The sequence below is a fragment of the Lineus longissimus genome, chromosome 1 (assembly GCF_910592395.1).
Source record: "Lineus longissimus chromosome 1, tnLinLong1.2, whole genome shotgun sequence".
Lineage (NCBI taxonomy): Eukaryota > Metazoa > Nemertea > Pilidiophora > Heteronemertea > Lineidae > Lineus > Lineus longissimus.
The window spans coordinates 14583317-14601554 of NC_088308.1; the positions used below are offsets into that span (position 1 = coordinate 14583317).

The 18238-nt window shown below is 41.3% G+C and overlaps 1 long non-coding RNA gene across 1 annotated transcript in view; it reads left to right on the plus strand.

Moving 5' to 3' along the window:
- LOC135482893 (uncharacterized) overlaps positions 1-8806 on the plus strand; it is a 41901-nt gene extending 33095 nt beyond the window's left edge. The window contains exon 3 of the long non-coding RNA XR_010446279.1: positions 8679-8806. This is a non-coding gene — a long non-coding RNA (uncharacterized LOC135482893). The remainder of the gene's footprint in view (positions 1-8678) is intronic.
- The last annotated feature ends 9432 nt before the right edge of the window (positions 8807-18238 follow it).

Below are 18238 nucleotides of genomic sequence, written 5' to 3' on the forward strand. Positions count from 1 at the left end.
AGAAAGGCGCGACAAAACAGTCTCGTTGGTGATACCAGTGTATTGTTCTTGATCACCACCAGACCCAATGTCATTCCAGATCTTAACAATTTTCTCTGCGAAAAATTCACTGAACTGGCCAGCATGCTCACGCAAGGAATTGTGTCGTGGGAGGACAAGTTCAGATGACTCTCCCATAAAATGTTTCACAACAGTGTTAATCTTCCTATTGTCGCGACCACAGTCCACGATTTTGTTGTGGAAGTAGGATTGCCGTGTGTCTGTCAACAGATTGTTCACCTTCACGCACTGCGCTCTGTACATTTGCTGATGCACCTCAAGATTGGATTTCAGGAACTGTCTCTCCAAGCGACGTCTCTCACGTTTAGCTTCATGAAGCTTGTCGGTGTACCACGGAGCGTGCGGATGGAGTGTAATCGTCTTCCGTCGTATTGGCGCATGGGAGTCGTGGAGAGAACTAATACCATCCATATACGCGTTGACGAGTTCCCTGGTTGTACCGGTTGCATTGTTAAGCTTGGTTGACTTCCTTATGTCCTCCTTGAATGCGGGAACACTAATGGAATGCAGTTTCCTAAATGTGACGGCATTTGCGGGTTTGTTGACTGAAATCTGGAACGTCACTGCGAAGTGATCCGTTGATCGCTTTCCTTCCATGTTCCAAAGTCCCGGGTCAAGTACTGAGACGTTCGAGACGAAAGTGCTCAACTCTCTTGAGACAACAACATCAAGAGTGTGGCCTTTCACGTGGACATGTGGGCAGTATGACTTAACTCCACTTGAGACATGACTGATCTAGTATCTCTGAGCATTGGCTGCATCATATGGTCAGGAGCCTAGTTGCTTCCTCATAATCCTGATGAAAAAATGGCTCTGCTTGTAAAAATCCTCCAATGATCAGATGTGAGAGCAGCATACCATGATCTAATTTTTATGGTGTAATGGGTAAGATAGGGGGAGGTTCCCTATCGATTTTGGTCGCGTGCTGAAATTCAATATGGCCACCAGGAGGCCATCTTGGATTACAAATTCCGGACTATTACTCAAGAACAGGTGGCCTGACCGCTCTCTTACGGTGTAATGGGGTGGATAGGGAAACCCCAAAGGTTCCCTATCGATTTTGGACCCGACCTGAAATCCAAGATGGCAACCTGGCCACCATTTTTGTTTTTGTATTCTGCCCCATAACTCCAGAACTGAGTGAGTGACAAACCTGAAACTAATGTGGTGTGATGTCCTAGGGTAGGAGGTTCGCTATCGATTTTGGACTCGACCCCAAATCCAAGGTGGTTTTTGGCATTCCGCCCCATAACTCAGGAACGAAGTGAGTGGCAGACCTGAACCTCTGTGGTGTGATGACCTAGTGTACGACAGGGGAGGTTCCTTATTGATTTTGGGCTATCATGGCTGCCAGGCCGCCATCTTTTTTTCTTCACATTTTGCCCCACAAATCAAGAACCAGTTGAGTCAGAGACATTAATGATTAAGCTTTTTTAAATGTGGTGTGATGACCTGATGTAGGGGAGGTTCTCTATCGATTTTGGATCCATCCAAAATCGAACATTCAATATGGCCACCAGGAGGCCATCTTGGATTACCCATTCCGGACTATAACTCAAGAACAGGTGGCCCGACTGATCTCTTATGGTGTACTGGGGTGGATAGGGAAACCGCAAAGGTTCCCTATTGATTTTGGACCCGACCTGAAATCCAAGATGGCAACCAGGCCACCATCTTTGCCCACGAAGTTCTTTATGAATGACCCTTTATGAACATGTTGAAAATGCCTTTGATGCCTTGTTCTTGCTATCATTGGCCTGTTCAAGCAATGCAGACTGTAGCAGGTGGTTAATGTATTAAACAAAGGCAGGTGATTGTACATGCTGTGGAATTTGGCACATTTTCATAATCATTTTGAATCTTTTGGGTATGATAATGACTACAACAAGAGGTGAAGTCTGAAAATTTCACAAACAATGACTCACCGGTAATCGAATTAGTCGATTTGAATTTCTTTTTACAGGTGCAACATTCTGTCAAATTTATGACTGTTGATCATGACATTCCATCCAATGACCATTGAGCAAATCAGATTTTTCAGCCGTTTGAGATCCTGACTTTTGGGATGAATAGATATTGCAGGAGATTTAGCAACTTAAAAGCAATGTAGCTACATGTAGTGCAATAAACCTAATAATTACGTTACTTTCACATCCAAATGCCTCCGATGGGTTTGCTTTTTGGCATGTTGCACTCATATATAGTTTGTCCACCATCTTGTATTATACTGGTACCATATCTAGTGTGGGCAAAATGTCAGATAAGCACCAGGGCCTTGGTCCTCTTGTTCTCTTTTCATATAATTCCATCATCATGAATTTTTTATCGATAACAGTCCTATCGTTATGCTACTCTTTTTCTCTTTTCGTGAAAGTCCTTTATCATGAAATTTCAATGCATAACAGTCCTTCGTTATGCTACATGACTATCATGAAGATCCTTTATCATGAAGCCATTCCCCTCCCCCCAAAAATACGGATATACTTACCCTTGCCATATCAGTCATGAGAAGCGACCAGTGTTCTCCACACCATTAAAAATTAGGGTGGCCCGCCCCTGTTAAAATTGCCGACGGAAAAATCCGCCCCTATCAAAACTAACCCGCCCCTCTTAATTTCCCGACCGCCCCTTTCAAAATTCCCGTTCTTCATATAATGAACTAGTCGTCCTAAAACATTATATCAGCATCCGAACTTTCCTGATAGCGAGATTTTTTAATTCATGACGTGTTCCATAATTCCGAAGATCGTAAATGTCGGGCCGCACCAGCCTACGTTGGTCGCAGCAATAAACGGAATAGCCCCGCATGCTTCACTGTTTACTGTTTACCCCACCGGCCGGCCGGCCACATGCGAGCACGAGCAGAGGGGATATTACGTCTTAAGAAAACACTCCCGATGGATCAATTGATCAAAAGCCCCGACAGTAAACAATTTGCAATCTGTTGGTGGTGGCTCCAATTACCACTTAATGAGATAGCACTGAGCGTGGGTGGGAGATTATATACTTAAAAGGAAAAGTACCGGTATGCGCTAGCTACAGCAGATAGCACTGGAATTTTCTGGGTTGGGGTACTGGACTGGACAGCACGGACGCGCAGTGCTAAAACAATGGCGGGCCTTGAACGATTCGGTTTTGTAGCGGCTGGCTCAAAGCTCCCAGCTCCTGAAGAACCCCGTATTAGTAGCAGTAGCGAAGGTGGTTCATCTTCTGAAGACGAATCTTCTGTCAGTGATGTCGATCGACCTTTGACTAGTGCAACGCCGCAGAGGCCTACAGCGAAGAAAGGTACCGGTAATTCGAAGCACGGTGATTCGTTCAAGAAGGATTGGCTAAGGACATACGCTTGGCTTATGTATGATGTGGAAAAGGGTGAGTAAAACAATGACCCCCAGGCCAAGTTTGAGTAACCAAATTGTTAGTGGTTTATAGGAAATATATAAAACTTCGTGCGCAGGCGAATGCGCAAGTCAATAACCAAGGCTATAGCCTCTAGGCCTGGGCCTTCTTAATGGCCGGTACGTCAGACGAAAGGTCCCGTCGGTGACCGTGAATGATAATATATAATTATTTGTAGGCTAAGGCACTTGACAGGCCATTGTGAAAAGAGAAAAGGGCCTTTCATACGGCCGCCGGCAGACAACATGCTTCCTATAACGCGTCATCGTCGACCACGGCGTGGCGATTACTCCGCAAAAAACAATCCACCTGACGTCGAGTGCCGCCCGCACTCCGTCAATCGGCGACCACGTGGCGATTTCCCGCCAAAACCAATCCACCTGACAGGTGCAGTCTGAGTCACGTTAGTACCGGCAGCGAGTCTTTTGATCTCAGCTGCACTCCGCCGATCAACGCTCCCATTCAAAGTAGGCTTAACACCGAAATGAATCATAGCTGAGTGACAGGAGAGGAGAAGGCTATTAACTCTGTGGTGACTCATCATTCGCCCTAGTGCAGTGTGAGTTTTGTTTGGCGGAAAAAATAATGGTGCTTGCTGTTGCTATGGGACGTGTCCAGATAAATATATAATGAACTTAATTATCGTAAACACTAAATACGGTGTTTTTTTCTCTTCCTGATTGATAGGCATGACATGCAAATTGTGTGTTGAGCACAATAAGCGTCCAAAGTCTACGAAGAAGGGAAGAAAGGGTGGTTGGGTGGATGGTAACTCTACATTCAGGGAGGACAAGATCCGCCAGCATGCCACCAGAAAACTTCATCAGGAAGCCATGGAGCAAGAGGCCACCCTCCGCACCTCCCATAAAGATGGACTGCCCCCTTCATTCGATAAGGAATGGAATTTAGAGAGCAAGGCATTTATAGGTGCTCTCAAATGCATGTTTTGGTTGGCAAAGCGAGAGATAGGCATAAAAGCATCGTCAATATAGTTCTCAACTTACGAAGGAAAGGCCGGCTCATGTAAATAGTCACTGCAATAACCCTGGCTTGATCGTGTGAACGAACGGTGAATATCGGTCTACGTCATCGTTTCATTTTTTATTTTATTTTTTATGTTCAGATACCACACACAACCAACTTCAAGAGCATGCTGGACTTGGTTGAGGACCTTGGCTGCGATTACATCAGGAAGCTCGGGGGGTACACTTCTGAGAGGTCCATGCAGGAGATGATTTTGTGTTTTGGTAAGTTTCAAAGCGCCACATCGAGGCACTGCAAATGACGCGTAGTTCATCTGCTTCTAAAGACGATTGGGGAGGGGCGAGGTGTTCGTAAAGATTTTTTGTCAACATTTTTTTATTTTGCAGGCGAAGCAATCAGGCAGGATATCCTTTCCGAACTTGGAAAGTCAGCATATTTTGCCGTTATGATTCACGACACCACAGATGTTGCCGTCCTGGAGCAAATGATCATATATGCCAAGTATTTAACAGAGATGGGTACCAAGGTGGTCTTCCTTGGCGTTGATAGCGCAAGTCGGCATAGGCCTGCATATTTTTCAAAAGTTTTGACTGTTAATTTTTCGATCTTCAGTCGCTCTCGGATATCCGATAATTCAAGCCATTGCCGTGTAAAAGCAGTGGTCATGGTAGGTGTCAGGAATGGAGTTGCAGCTAGGTTAAAACGGGTGAGTTACCTTTATTCATTGGTTTTGAAATACATGTACATGTTACAAACCAAGACTAAACATCAATCCCATCCCAGCATGAGCTAAACATAGTGAGGTCTGACGTCTCAGTTGTATCATTATCTAATTTTCAGCTTCATCCTCAACTAGTTTCAAACCACTGTGTTGCCCACAGGTTGGCCCTACCTGTCGGCTCAGCTGCGAAGGGTGTGCCCTCTGTCAGGACCTTTAACAACACGCTGCAGACGATCTTCAACTTTTACGAGAACTCGGCAATACGATCAGCTTGCCTAAAAACTATACAGGTGAGTTTTAAATCTTCTACCCACGATCATCTCAGCTAGAAGCATACCTTTCGTTACTTCCCTGTTGTCTCCTCAATTTGATTTGCTCATCGTATGATAACACGTCAATCTCTCTCATTATTTAAGGCAACTATGAACCTTCTTCAGCTCAAAACCAAGAAGGCTAAAACAACAAGATGGCTGAGCCATGACATTGCGACTGATACTTTGCGCCAGATCTACCCAGCCGTCATCATGAGCCTTGAGCGGGAACATGCAGAGCGGGATGATGCCACTGCCCTTGGTTTGGTTCACCTCACCAAGACTTGGGAGTTCGTAGCAATGCTACAACTCATGTGTGACGTTTTACCCCAGGTTTCGATACTGTCGAAATGTTTTCAGGTAGGTGGCATCCCCATCAGCAATATGTACATCAATATTGGTCTGTAATTTATCGATTTATCAGATGCCACCAAGCTACTTTCCATTTCGATTTAAACTTGTAAAAAACAGATTGATATCCATTCAAACACTTTATTTTATCTTGAAGGAAAGTGGGGTTGGATTCACCGACATTAAAAACAAATTGGATGGTACTGTTGCCATCATCAAGGCCAAGGCTACCACCCCCGGCAAGTACTTTCAGGCAATGATGGATGGATCTGTCATTGAGGAAATAAGGGGCGCCGGAATAGATCTACAGCAGCCGAGTGCCGAGGCTATGCAGCGGTCTAAGACACAGGTAAGCCGACGCTGTGTAAGAAGTTGAGCATGATCTGAAAAGAAAAGGAACAGAATGGGTTTATATGACATGTGAAATATCAAAAGTGAATCTAATTTACCATCTAATCATGTTAGTTTAACCTCCCCTTCTTGTTTTAAAAAGACGACGCCTTCCTAACTGCACTGACCGAAAATATGATGAGAGATTCCCCGACGCCGACCTAATTCAGTCATTTTCCGTATTTGATGGAACCTGCCCCGAGTTTCCGAAAGACGTGGATTCGGCAGAGGAGACCGGATATGGGGATGAGGAGATTCAAGTGAGTCGAAACATTAACACGTAGGTAACTTTTCGTGACCAATTGATGAATCGTAATGCAACCTATTGGGGTCCTGTTACTTCAGGGCGGCCTACATACATGCACTCATCTCCCACGTGTCGTTTTTTCAGTTGCTGGCTGCACACTACGGCACACAGATTGACGCCACCTTGCAAGAGTGGTCTAATTTGAGAGGTCGCCTGGTAAAGCGAAAAAGAAGAATGCATACAATGACGGTACTGCAGACCCTCGCTGAGCCTGATGACGAGCCCCTTTATACCAACCTAACGCATATAGCAAGGGCAGGATTGGTCATTCCCATGTCAACGGCAGGTAATAATATCATATACTAGAGAGCGCAAAGCCAAGTCGGGAGCCGGCGGTCACCTTCATAATTTATGTGAAAGCATAAGTGATTAGTGACGTTCCTCAACTATTGGCCAATAGCAACCACACATTCCGCCACACCTGCCAAGTTTCTGCAGGCAGCAGTTTAGTTGCAAAATTTGCCATCGGGATTTTAAAGATCGCGCTGCCAAATGCAGGTGATTTAATCTTAATTTTTTCCGTGTCTTTCAGACTGCGAACGTGGTTTTAGTTGCCTAAAACGGATTAAGACCGCAATTAGAAACCGGCTCTCTCAAAAAGTCCTCAATGCCCTCGTGATGATTTCAATCCATGGCCCCGACCACACCAAGGGGAAAGAGGGGAGGTAATTGCTGCGAAAGGCAGCAGAGATATGGAAAGGCATCAGAAACCGGAACATACATCTGAATCTTGGGCCTGAAGATGAGGAGTCATAAATATAATAATAATATCCCTGACTAAGCCTGTGGCGTTTTTGTTTTTTTATTTCCCTACCACAATGGAGATGGCGATGTCCTCGCAACGCTCTGAGCCTGCCACACAGGTCCGAGGTGGGCCTATAAAATAGACGCCAATTCCGCAATGATCAAAGAACACAGCACGTCAGTATCGAAACCTGCCTGTATCACTCCAGTCCACCTGTGGGTTTGGCGGGTGGACTGGCCACTGGACGTAAAGCAAATAGTTTGAAAAGTAGCCGCATGTTTCTTGTCCTTATCCGTAATTCTGAAACCGGAAGTTCCTGCATTGTGAAGTGTCCCAGAATCACGACCTTTCCCGAAGTAGGCCATTAAACGCTTCTGCCGGCAGTTTTAATGTGCATGGCCAAAACGCATGGTAGCATTCGTCAACGGCCGGCGGCGCAGTTGGCTTCCCGCCAAATATTGTTAACATTGCGGGCGGTGCGGAGTTAGTCGGTTGCGCGATGTAGATTTCAATGAAACTGATGGTGAATATGGTGACTGATTATATATACCTTTCTGAAGGTCGGTACATGGAAAAAAATTGTGGAATTATGGTTAGAAAACATTGCCAACGTACATGTTCATCGTGATTATGCGGCCGATATCGGAGATTTGCCGTAAATGTTGAATGTTTTGTAGGCGAAGAGAGTCGAATTCTGCATACCAGGTGCTGGGAAATCGCATCTAAGCATGTTTAAATTCAACATTTTTCTGGGGGGAGCCCCCCAGACACTCCCTTCGCGTTCGCGCCGAGGCGCTCGTTCTTGCGGCCTACGGCCACTCTAGCATGATTTTGAGGTATATATTTTAGTACATCCTCCCCTATTGAACCAGATATGGTGGAGAACACTGGCGACCACAAGCAGGAATCTTTGAATAAACTTCATCGAATTCGCCCAGTGTATATATGCATGCTCTAATAAACCCAAACCATAACTACTCCAAAACCTTGTATACGCAATACATGTGAAGGGCCAGGAGCACCGAGCCGAATAGACTGGTCTGGTCACTTCCCAAATACAAACTGGAGGGAAAGTGGCTTCACATTACTTCATCAGAAGGAACGTCTTTATAATAATAATAATAATACGAGTCTTATAGCGCAGTATCCAACCATTAACTGGCCGCTCAAAGTCTATGTTGAATGGGGGTAATAAAGTGTGAACCAAAGTGACTACTAATTAGGTCTCTCACTTAGGTCACTTGAGTTGTTGGTTCACAGCTCAGAGAAACTTCAATTTGCAAAGTGAGAAAGAGCCTCCTATAATATTGTGAGCTTGGCTCTAACCACAATACCATTAATTTTTCCGCTCCAAGAACAATGCTCAATACTTCCAGCTGATAATGAACAGCCATCCCCATCTTTTTTCAGGCAAGACCAAAGGTATTCCTGACCCTCGATAACCTGAAGTTGCCAGTACCAAGTGTTGAAGGACAAGTATTTTCTCCGCTCTACATGATGGACCTCCAGCATCTTTTGCTCTTCAGCATCCAAGGGAATGTGGCGAGCTTTAAACCAAGGTGAGAAATGGATATGTATCAGGGGTTGAAAAGAACAGTGTTCTTATCTTTGATAAGGGGCCTTCCAAGATTTCAAAATGTATGCATCGTGCTGTCCTTTGAGCCTGGTTAAAGATGACCATGCCATATGCGCACATCATTACTAGCTCTGTGCCATGAGATCATCTTATAATATCTATTCATAAATGTTTTGTCCGCAACATTCTAGGATCTGCAGGCGAATTTCCCGCCGTAGCTGAGCTAATGCAAATAAGGTGAGCTGCCAAGTGGCGTCTGTCCAACCCGTCAATCCCAGGACCTAAATCTTACCAATTGAATCACAAATAAATTACTAATTAAATCAACAATTGATTGGTAATAAATTAGGAAAAACATTTCTTGATCAAAAAATGGGTAATTTCTTTGTAGAATAAAAATTAGATAAAAAAATCACAAATTTTTTTCCTAAGTAATAAAGTACGAATTAATATCTTGTCAGTTTGTTTTTTTCAAAAACTTGTAAGAATAATCTTACTTGGCTTAATTTAATTGCTAATTAATTGACATAAAGAACTTACTGATAGATTCTTAACTAATAATTTCTGATTTGCAATAGACATGCGAGTAGGGTAAAAGTGAGAGTTCTAACCCAACCTACATTTGACTGACATCCCTTTCAGTCAAATCCCAGTCAACACGTTTCACAAATTTCCTCACCCTTTCCAGTCAAATCCTAGTCAAACAAAACTCAGTCAAATTCCAGTCATTACGTCACACAACTTCTCTCATTTTGATAAATTTTCATTAATTTTTCCCTCAGTCAAATCTCAGTCAACCGCTCGCTTCGCTCGCTGTTTAATTATTCCAGTCAAATCTCAGTCAAATCTCAGTCTCCAAATCTGGAGAACGAACACCTGGTCAAACCTCAGTCAACACTTTTTCCCTCAGTCAAACATCAGTCAAACCCGTTCTCCAAATCTGGAGAACGAACACCTGGTCAAAACGTGGTTAAATTAAATTATTTTACAAAACGCTCTAGCTTTTTCAAACTCAGTGAAATTCTGGTCAACCCGTTCTCCAATTTTGGAGAACGACCTCCAGTTAAAATTCCAATCTAATTTTTTACACCAGTCAAATCTCAGTTAAACTCGGTCTCCAATTTTGGAGAACGGACATATGGTCAAAACGTGGTCAAATTAAATTATTTTTACAAACCGCTCGCTTCGCTCGCTTTACACAATTGTACAATTTTTCAAAAGTACAAAATTTCTACAACGGACACAATTTAATAAAAATTATTTTCCTATAAATAAAATGATTCCCTTCCTTTCAAACGAACAACTTGAAGCACGTATCACACGTTCGACAAATTATCTAAAATGGAAAGAGCTGCCGTTGAACACATGGTACAAAATCAACGAATTGAGAACTTTAGTCGGTGAGTTAATGTTACTCAGGTTGGAAGATTCGAAAGGTGACATTGTCACCGTGTGGCCCACGAGTATCATTAAGCGGCAACTCACACCTGCTCATAAGTATATACGGTCCACAGGTATGAAAGAGTCAGTAAATGGTAGGAATTACTACGGTTTTGACTTGGTGGAATAATTTTATAAGCTCTTAAAGCCTATAAAATTACATCCACACTACTTTTGTCTGACTTGCTAAATTAGCCCAAACTGATTATCTCAGATGAAAGTCATGTCATTTCGGATACTTTGGATGCGATAAGCCCCGCTTCAAGTTAGAAGCTAAAATTATCATTCAATGGTTTCCATTTCTTTTGGGATATTTGTCTGTTCAATAAGGGTCTAAGTATTTGCCGTAGGACATGTCCATTTATTATAGAATAATTTTTCTAGGATGTAATGATAAGCTCAAATTCGCTCGCAGTAATAGTTCCATTGTCACTGACTCTGGAAAGTAAATTATTGACATTTATCAAACACGCTTTTTTCTTGGTCAAAATATCTAAATGTTTTTTCTCTTTTTTCCTCAACTGAGGAACTACAATTTTTCCAACCAAGCCTAACACTGTACAAATGGCGAAATTGGTATACTGACTACATTTCCAATCACTGTCGCCGCCCCAATTGATGCCACTGTGACACTGGTGATATACATACCAATTTCACAACCGTGCAAGATTTGACTAGCTTTTTTATATTTTTTAGACAGTTTTTTTCTTTCCCCAATGTTAACCTCTAATTCTGTAATTTTATCTTTAATTTTCTCAAGCCTAAATTCTTCCACTCCATCGACATCATCCATTTATTCTAACTGTAAATCAATTGAAACTGGAGTTAAAAATTCAATCAACTCACCATTCTGATCTTTGACCTGTAGTTCAATACTAGTATGATCGTGCTGCGCGATCTTTACTTTTTGAAGGGAGGTATATTCATACATATCCCCATAATATTTACCTTTGGGGACAAATTTAGTAATAAGATCACTATGCTTTCCATTTACTAAATTTTTTCTAGTATCGACAATACTACAAGAAATTCTGTACTCATGATATGGTAAAAATTTACAAGGTTTGTTACCAGTAATTTCTGAACTTCTGAAGATATTCTCTGACCAAGTCATCCCCAATATCTCACCTAGTTCTTTATGGAGAATCACACCAAACGGTGGCTTAACTTTAATTTTTATTTTACCGTCACTGGGTACAGAAGTTAGGTCAAATTTATCAGCATGTCCTTTTTCACTCAGCGCTTCCTTTACTGCTTTATTGTAGGTCTCTGGTGTATAAAATCCATCAGGAATAGTAATCAACTCCTGTGCTGTATATTCCTTATTGACCACAGTGGCAAACCGTAGAAAGTGGTTCTTCAGTTTCCTTGAAAAATTATAGTAAGTCATAGGAATAATAGCCTTTTCAACCTGTACGGTTTCATACGGCTGAATACTCCCAGGGAGTAGACTTCGTAATGTGTCATGGAACCTAATGTTCATTTATTTTAGAAGAAATTTTATTTGCTTTTTTTCTAATCCCTCCTATATTGGATGACAATACTTGAACAATGACAAGAATAGTGACCGCCACTGCGATGATCAAATGCTCTGCTAAAAATCCTACAACACTAGCAGCTGCTTTCAAGATAGTAGACACAATGGCCCCTAGAATCCCTGGAAGTACTGCTAGAGCTTTAGAACCTAAGGAAAGTAACCAATTTTTAAATTTTATCAGACCCTGAGTAATTTTACTAGGATGACCAGGTTTGCTAGGTCCTATCGGTTTACTAGGTCTTCCAGATCCTCCTGGTGTATCAGGTTTAACTGACCTTGAAGGAGCGCTTGGTTTTACTAAAGAGCCTATAGTTCCACCAATGGCAGACAACGCTATAATAACTGCGGTGACAATGGTACCAAGTTTAAACCCCTTCAATTTGAACAGGGCATCGAGTCTGTCTCCTAAGGATGCCCTTGTATCATTGGCTGCATCCTGTAATTTCCCACTGTATCGTTTAAAAGCCTCCTTGCTACTTTCCAACAAATTAGTCTTTTCATTTGCTTCTGCTTCATCAATCTCCACCCCATTTTCTTCAATTTGCTTAAGTGAAGCTGTCTTATCCTTCATTTCAATGTCATCACTTTGCTTCAATCTTTCATACTTACCTAAAAGTCTCTCATGTATTCGCCGGTATTTCTCTTCAATAGCTTTCCACTTACGTTTGAAGAAGCCAAGTTCCTCATCTAATTTAGGATCGTTCGTTTCCATAGTATTGTCTGAATTCAAGCTGTTAACTTGGAGAATGGCTGCATCATCATTATTGGCTTTAACAATTTTTGTTTCACCTGTATCAACAGTGACTGCCTTTTGAGGCGCGCGATCGCGCCCGCGCACCATCGCGCGCCTCAATTTTTTTTAAGGTGAATGAAACATCGCGCGCCTGCCCTTTAAAATGCATTAAAAAATCGCGCGCCTAAAAAATGATTGCGACGCAGTGGAAAGTGATGCTAATTACACAGGGGTCAGTAAGTCAGACATTTCAATTATCGAACTATTTTTGTGCTAAAGACTAGGCCATGATAGACAGAAATTATAGAAACCGGACGCGACTGCCGCAGGTGCACGAGCCGAGATGCAATATTCCCGCCGAAATTATATACTCAAGAGAAGACATACTATACCGGTACTCCGACGTAAATCTCGCAGTTCTGGAAATATCTTTGCGGTAGTCTCGCGCGTACCGGATATAACCCATCAAGCTTATCTCCTTCAGAGAAATACTGCGTTGCGCTCAAGTGCCTTATAAGGCTGTGAACAAAATTAACGTTCGACCAATGAGAAAGCCACATTACCCTGCATACGAGGTTGGACGCATGATCACTTAGTGACAAGTAAAAATAGAATCAGACCACATGTTTCTATATGTCAGAATGCTGCCGTTTGCGCTGTAGTACACGTGTGTTGTCCAAATTTTCGATTTCAAGCAAGTTTAAGGCCAACCTCGTGTCCACCAGACTAACGTTGTCGATGGATACCAGAAGAAAAGTTGGTTGGTGGTAAAAAAAACAGTGCACCTAGGATTTTATGGTGCACTGAAAACCATGCACCTGGCTTTTTCAAAAGGCAGTCACTGTATCAATATTGGTCTCTTGTTCACGATTGTCCTCTTGTTCACGATTGGTGCCTTCATTTTTAGCTCAGCTGACTAAGTCAGCCGAGCTTGTCAAATAAGTTGTTCAGTGGCGTCCGTCTGTCCATCCATCCATCCATCCATCCGTCCGTTAAACCCATGGTGCACATTTTGTAACCGTAAGACCTAGAGACTTCAATTTTGCATTTCTGGATACTTCTTGTCAAACTCTACTTTCAAAACAAAATTTGTCGCCATTCGACCTACTTCCTGCGAGCGAGAGTGCATGAAGGAAACTGGCCTATATCGGCCTAGGAGCAGCAGAATTAGTCGAAATATGCTCTGATATTAAGATAAAATTCTTGAAAATCTATTTTATGGAGAAAAAGTTCAAAATTTTAACAGGAGAGGGCGCTACCTGCCTTTTAATTATTTCTGCCGATTCAAATTCCTGCCCGAAGACGTCAGCCATCAATGAAGTCTCCTATTTGCCAGTTCTCAAAACATGGCAGCTACACAACAAAAGCAGTAGCTCCAGGAATAAATCACTGTTCACTTCAGCTTCGTAATCGATTGTACCCCCACTTCATTGTGTTTTGTGTGGTGTTCCTATTCAATCAACGATGTAAGGCCTTATTATTTTGGTTTTAATTGAGAAGGTGCATTATAAGCGGCGTACGAAATACCGAAGCGGAGACAAAATGGCGGCATGTTGTTTACGCTATGTGCGATAATCTTGGAGCTCAATGACACTCAAGTACCCAATTTTCTGCTTAAAAAGTAGTCTGGTAGGCGATATTATCACTAGTTCGTTTCAGTGGTAGTCATAAGGTCTTTAGGGACTAAATTCAGAAATTAGTTCTTGAATATTTGGCGACATTTCTGTGAAAACGATATCGGAAGTGCATGCTCTGTTCGCGATGACATCGCCGATGTATTTTGAAGTGGAGAATTCCCACAGTATGTGCAGTGAATCGGCATGATTCTGTTCGCCTGTTATGTTTTAGTTCTACGATTCTTTCATGAGTAAAAAGTAGACATTTTAAGCAATACAATAATGTCACTCCCATAAAAATTGATTGGAAATTGAGGGAGCTACGGCATTCTCTTCGGCAACTGGCAGCGCTGAAAAAATACATTGCATACTGTACAATACCAAATGGCACATTTTAAAAAGCGCTCATTGGACAACGTAGGGAATCACCAGAAATGACGTCATCGCTGGTCTAAATAGAAAACTACGGTGGCGCAGTAGAGCACAAGAAAAGGTTTAGCATTAACTTCGTCATGCAAGCTTCAGCAACAAAACGATTTCTCATGAATGATTTATTTGATCATCATCAGCTTGTTTCCCCTGATAGATAAAAAAATGATTTACAATTTCTATCAAAGTTTTCTATTTTGTGTATAGTCACATGTTATTTAACTGGCAAGGAGCCAAGCAGTTTTGAATATTCGCGGGAAAATACTTCGTACTTGTAAACGAGGCTATGACAATGAGTATCCTCATTCATGGCATAAACTTCATGTTTCGGTAAATATTTTCATACGATGATTTCACCCGAATTATGGTCAGGATTGAGGAATGAACAGTGGCATAATTATGTCAACCAAAAACATTGGTACCGTAGTGAACGCAAAAGGATATCAAATACCATGGAGCATGCCATTTTCATGCATAATGAACTAAACACCGGGAAGATATTAATGATATTAACTCAGCTGAGCGCCATGCCCTTGGGCCTCTTGTTAACAATAGCATTAGCATCCACAGGATATTGTGCACTAGAACCTGCTCCATCTCTAGGTTTTTTTCCAATATTTTCAAGTCCTGTTGTTTCCTTCACTTTATCAAGTCCTTCTGTTTCCTCTGGTTTAATATCTCTTAAAAATGAAAGTAGACCTGATTTACTTCCCTTGATAGAATTTAAGCTATAAGGCTCTCCATTTTCCATTGATAGCTTAATGTCTTCTGCATAATAATTATTATAATATACCTCCCCATTCTCCTTAAAATATAGTCTGAGACGTAGGTTATTCAAAGATTCTATTTTCTTTAATTTTTTACCCCATTTTTTCAAAGCCTTATCTAAAAACTCATCTTTTGCATCAATGGCCGCTTCAGCCCTCATTAACGGAGATCTTATAGGATTAGGTACATCTGCAAGTCCATACAATTGTTCATTCCTAAGTTTTTCACTTATTTTTATTTTTTCTTCTTCCGTACGCTATCTAATTTCATTGTCTTTTTGAGCCATCACTCTCTCCTCAAGTGCCTTATTTCCCTCTACTTGTTGTCCATAGTCATCTACCATGTCTGTTTCTGCATCCTCATAATTTTCCCCAGATCCTGCATCACCTGCAGGATTTACATCTGCATCATAAGCATCATTATCAAACCCTTGATAGTCTGCCATTTATTTTATAAAAATTTTGTGATCACCGCAGATCCAATGACACTTGCAGCAATATAGGCCTGTTCATAATTTTTCTGACTCTGACTAGGTTTATAATAATGAGACAAAGTAGGTTCAGGGTGGATGCTGTCATACAGGCGGATAGAGTCTCTCATGTCTAACATGTCTGACTGTGCTTGATGTTTTTTCTGCCGTTGTTCTGCAAGGAAGTCAAGATGTTTACTTCTATTGTGCGACCACATCGCTGACTGTTTTTGTAATTTTTCGCTCGCTTAATCGTGTCTTTTACGCTCTTCTGCAGCATTCTGCGCATCAAATGCGTGGAACATGGCATTACCTCCTACGAAAGCAGTCGCATTAGCTACTGCCCCGAAAATGGTTGTTAAAATCATGCCAGCCATATTCTTTTTATTTTATAAAAATTTTACCCAGTGATGTTCTTTGGCAGCCCTTGCTTTTCCAGATAACCCTTCGTAATAATAGCAAGTGTCACAGCTCCCGTAAGTTTCAACGCTTCCATAAGGTCTGGTTTACTAGGATCTCCAATGTTTGACTTCAGAAGTTTCTTTGCGGCCATACCATAGCCAACGGTTAAACCTGCTAAAACAGCAGCATGATAGATTGTGTTACCGATCTGTTTTGGATTACTAGTGTCCATTTATTATAGAATAAAAAATATTATATTTCTAGCTTTGTATTGCCACGTTGAGTTCTTGTAACAGGTGGAGTCGCTACGCTCGCTACGCTCGCTGGTTGTGGTTGTGATTGCGAACTATAATACAGCACAAATACAGCTAATCCAACACTACCTGCTACAATATAAGGATAGTAGTTCCTAGCTTGTACGGCGTCTTGCTGTACAGTCTTCTTCTTTCCTTTGTTCAACTGACCCAATTTCTTTCCCCATTCAACTCTCTTAGAGCTCTTTGGCTTTTCATCAGCTGTGGTGATGTCTTTAACTTGTTCATCTTCTTCTTCGTTCGTCATTTATTTACATAAAATAATATTGACGACTATTAAAGTGACTATTGACGACTATTAAAGTGACTATTGACGACTATTTAATAAAAAATTATTCTACTCTAAATAAAAATGAAACCTGTTGTTAAATTTCACACATTTGATGAAATCTATGACAAAGTTGTTGCTGCTCTGACATCAAAACCATATACAAGACACCTGTATGAATGAATGAAATTTCAGACGCTCTCTCTCTGCACGAAGAGCTCACAATAGCGAAGAGATATGTGAGCCTGTGCTGCGACCATTGGATATGTAAAGAATGTTATTCAACCAATCATGCCATACTAGAGCATGAAATAGTTTGCGAGGACTGTGGCACAATAGACAACTATTACGATCCGCTCAATCATGAGCCAGTTTTATGGTGCAATGCAGTTGAAAAAAGCCAATATATTCAAGGATTAGACTATGGTATGAAAGATACTCATGTGCTTGTACCATCTAAATTTTCAAAATTTAAAGATCTCTATAAAGATGAACTATTGTTCAAATCAAAAGACTTTAGTACGTTTGAAGGAGATTTTAAAAGACTCGAAGCATTGTTTTATGAGAGGTACGATGAAATAGGTAGGACAAACTTCTTTTCCAATAAATTTATACTACAAAAATTACTTGAACATTACTCCTTGGTTGAACAGTCAAAAACATTAACTGACTCAATGAAAAAGGTGTATGCTATATTTGAACAGTTGAACTGGCCATAATTTTATAAGGTCTAACCCACCCTATAAAATTATTCACTCTTGCTCGCTTCTTCGATCGCTGGTACACTCGTTGACGCAGGTGCTTCCAAGGCAGTTTCTGCCGTATTTGCTACAATTGTGCCTGCTGCTAGAAGAGTTGGATTCATATATTGACCCAGTTGTTTCTTTATTTCGTGGTTTACTATAATATTGTCATTTAATTTTTTGTGAAGTTTTTTCTGGTCTAAATTTGGGAATGCCACTCTCACAGCTTGCGTATATCCGAATAGTAAGTTAGACACTAAATCATCAGCAATCTGTGTATTATATTTGACTTGAAATTCGCCATGTAGTTTTTCTATATTTTTTTTAGATGCTTTTTTAATTGTTCCTTCGCTCGCTTTTATTCCTAATTTACTCAGCAATCCTGATTGATAGTGAGAGAGTAATTCACTTCGCATGTCATACTCACTATGCTCTTCTTCAACAATGGTTTCCATTTATTTATGATAAAATTTTGTACTCAAATGGAATCTTTCTGCGCAGTAAAAGTCGTTTACCTGCATCAATCTGCGCAAGCACTGTATCCTTTTCGCTACTGGGAATACATCGGTTTTCTTTAAACACTTGGTCCAATGAGCTTTGATCATTCAATGTATGGATGACCATATGTTTACAATTTTCACGGAAGTCTTTGACAACTGCATTATATTTTTGGGT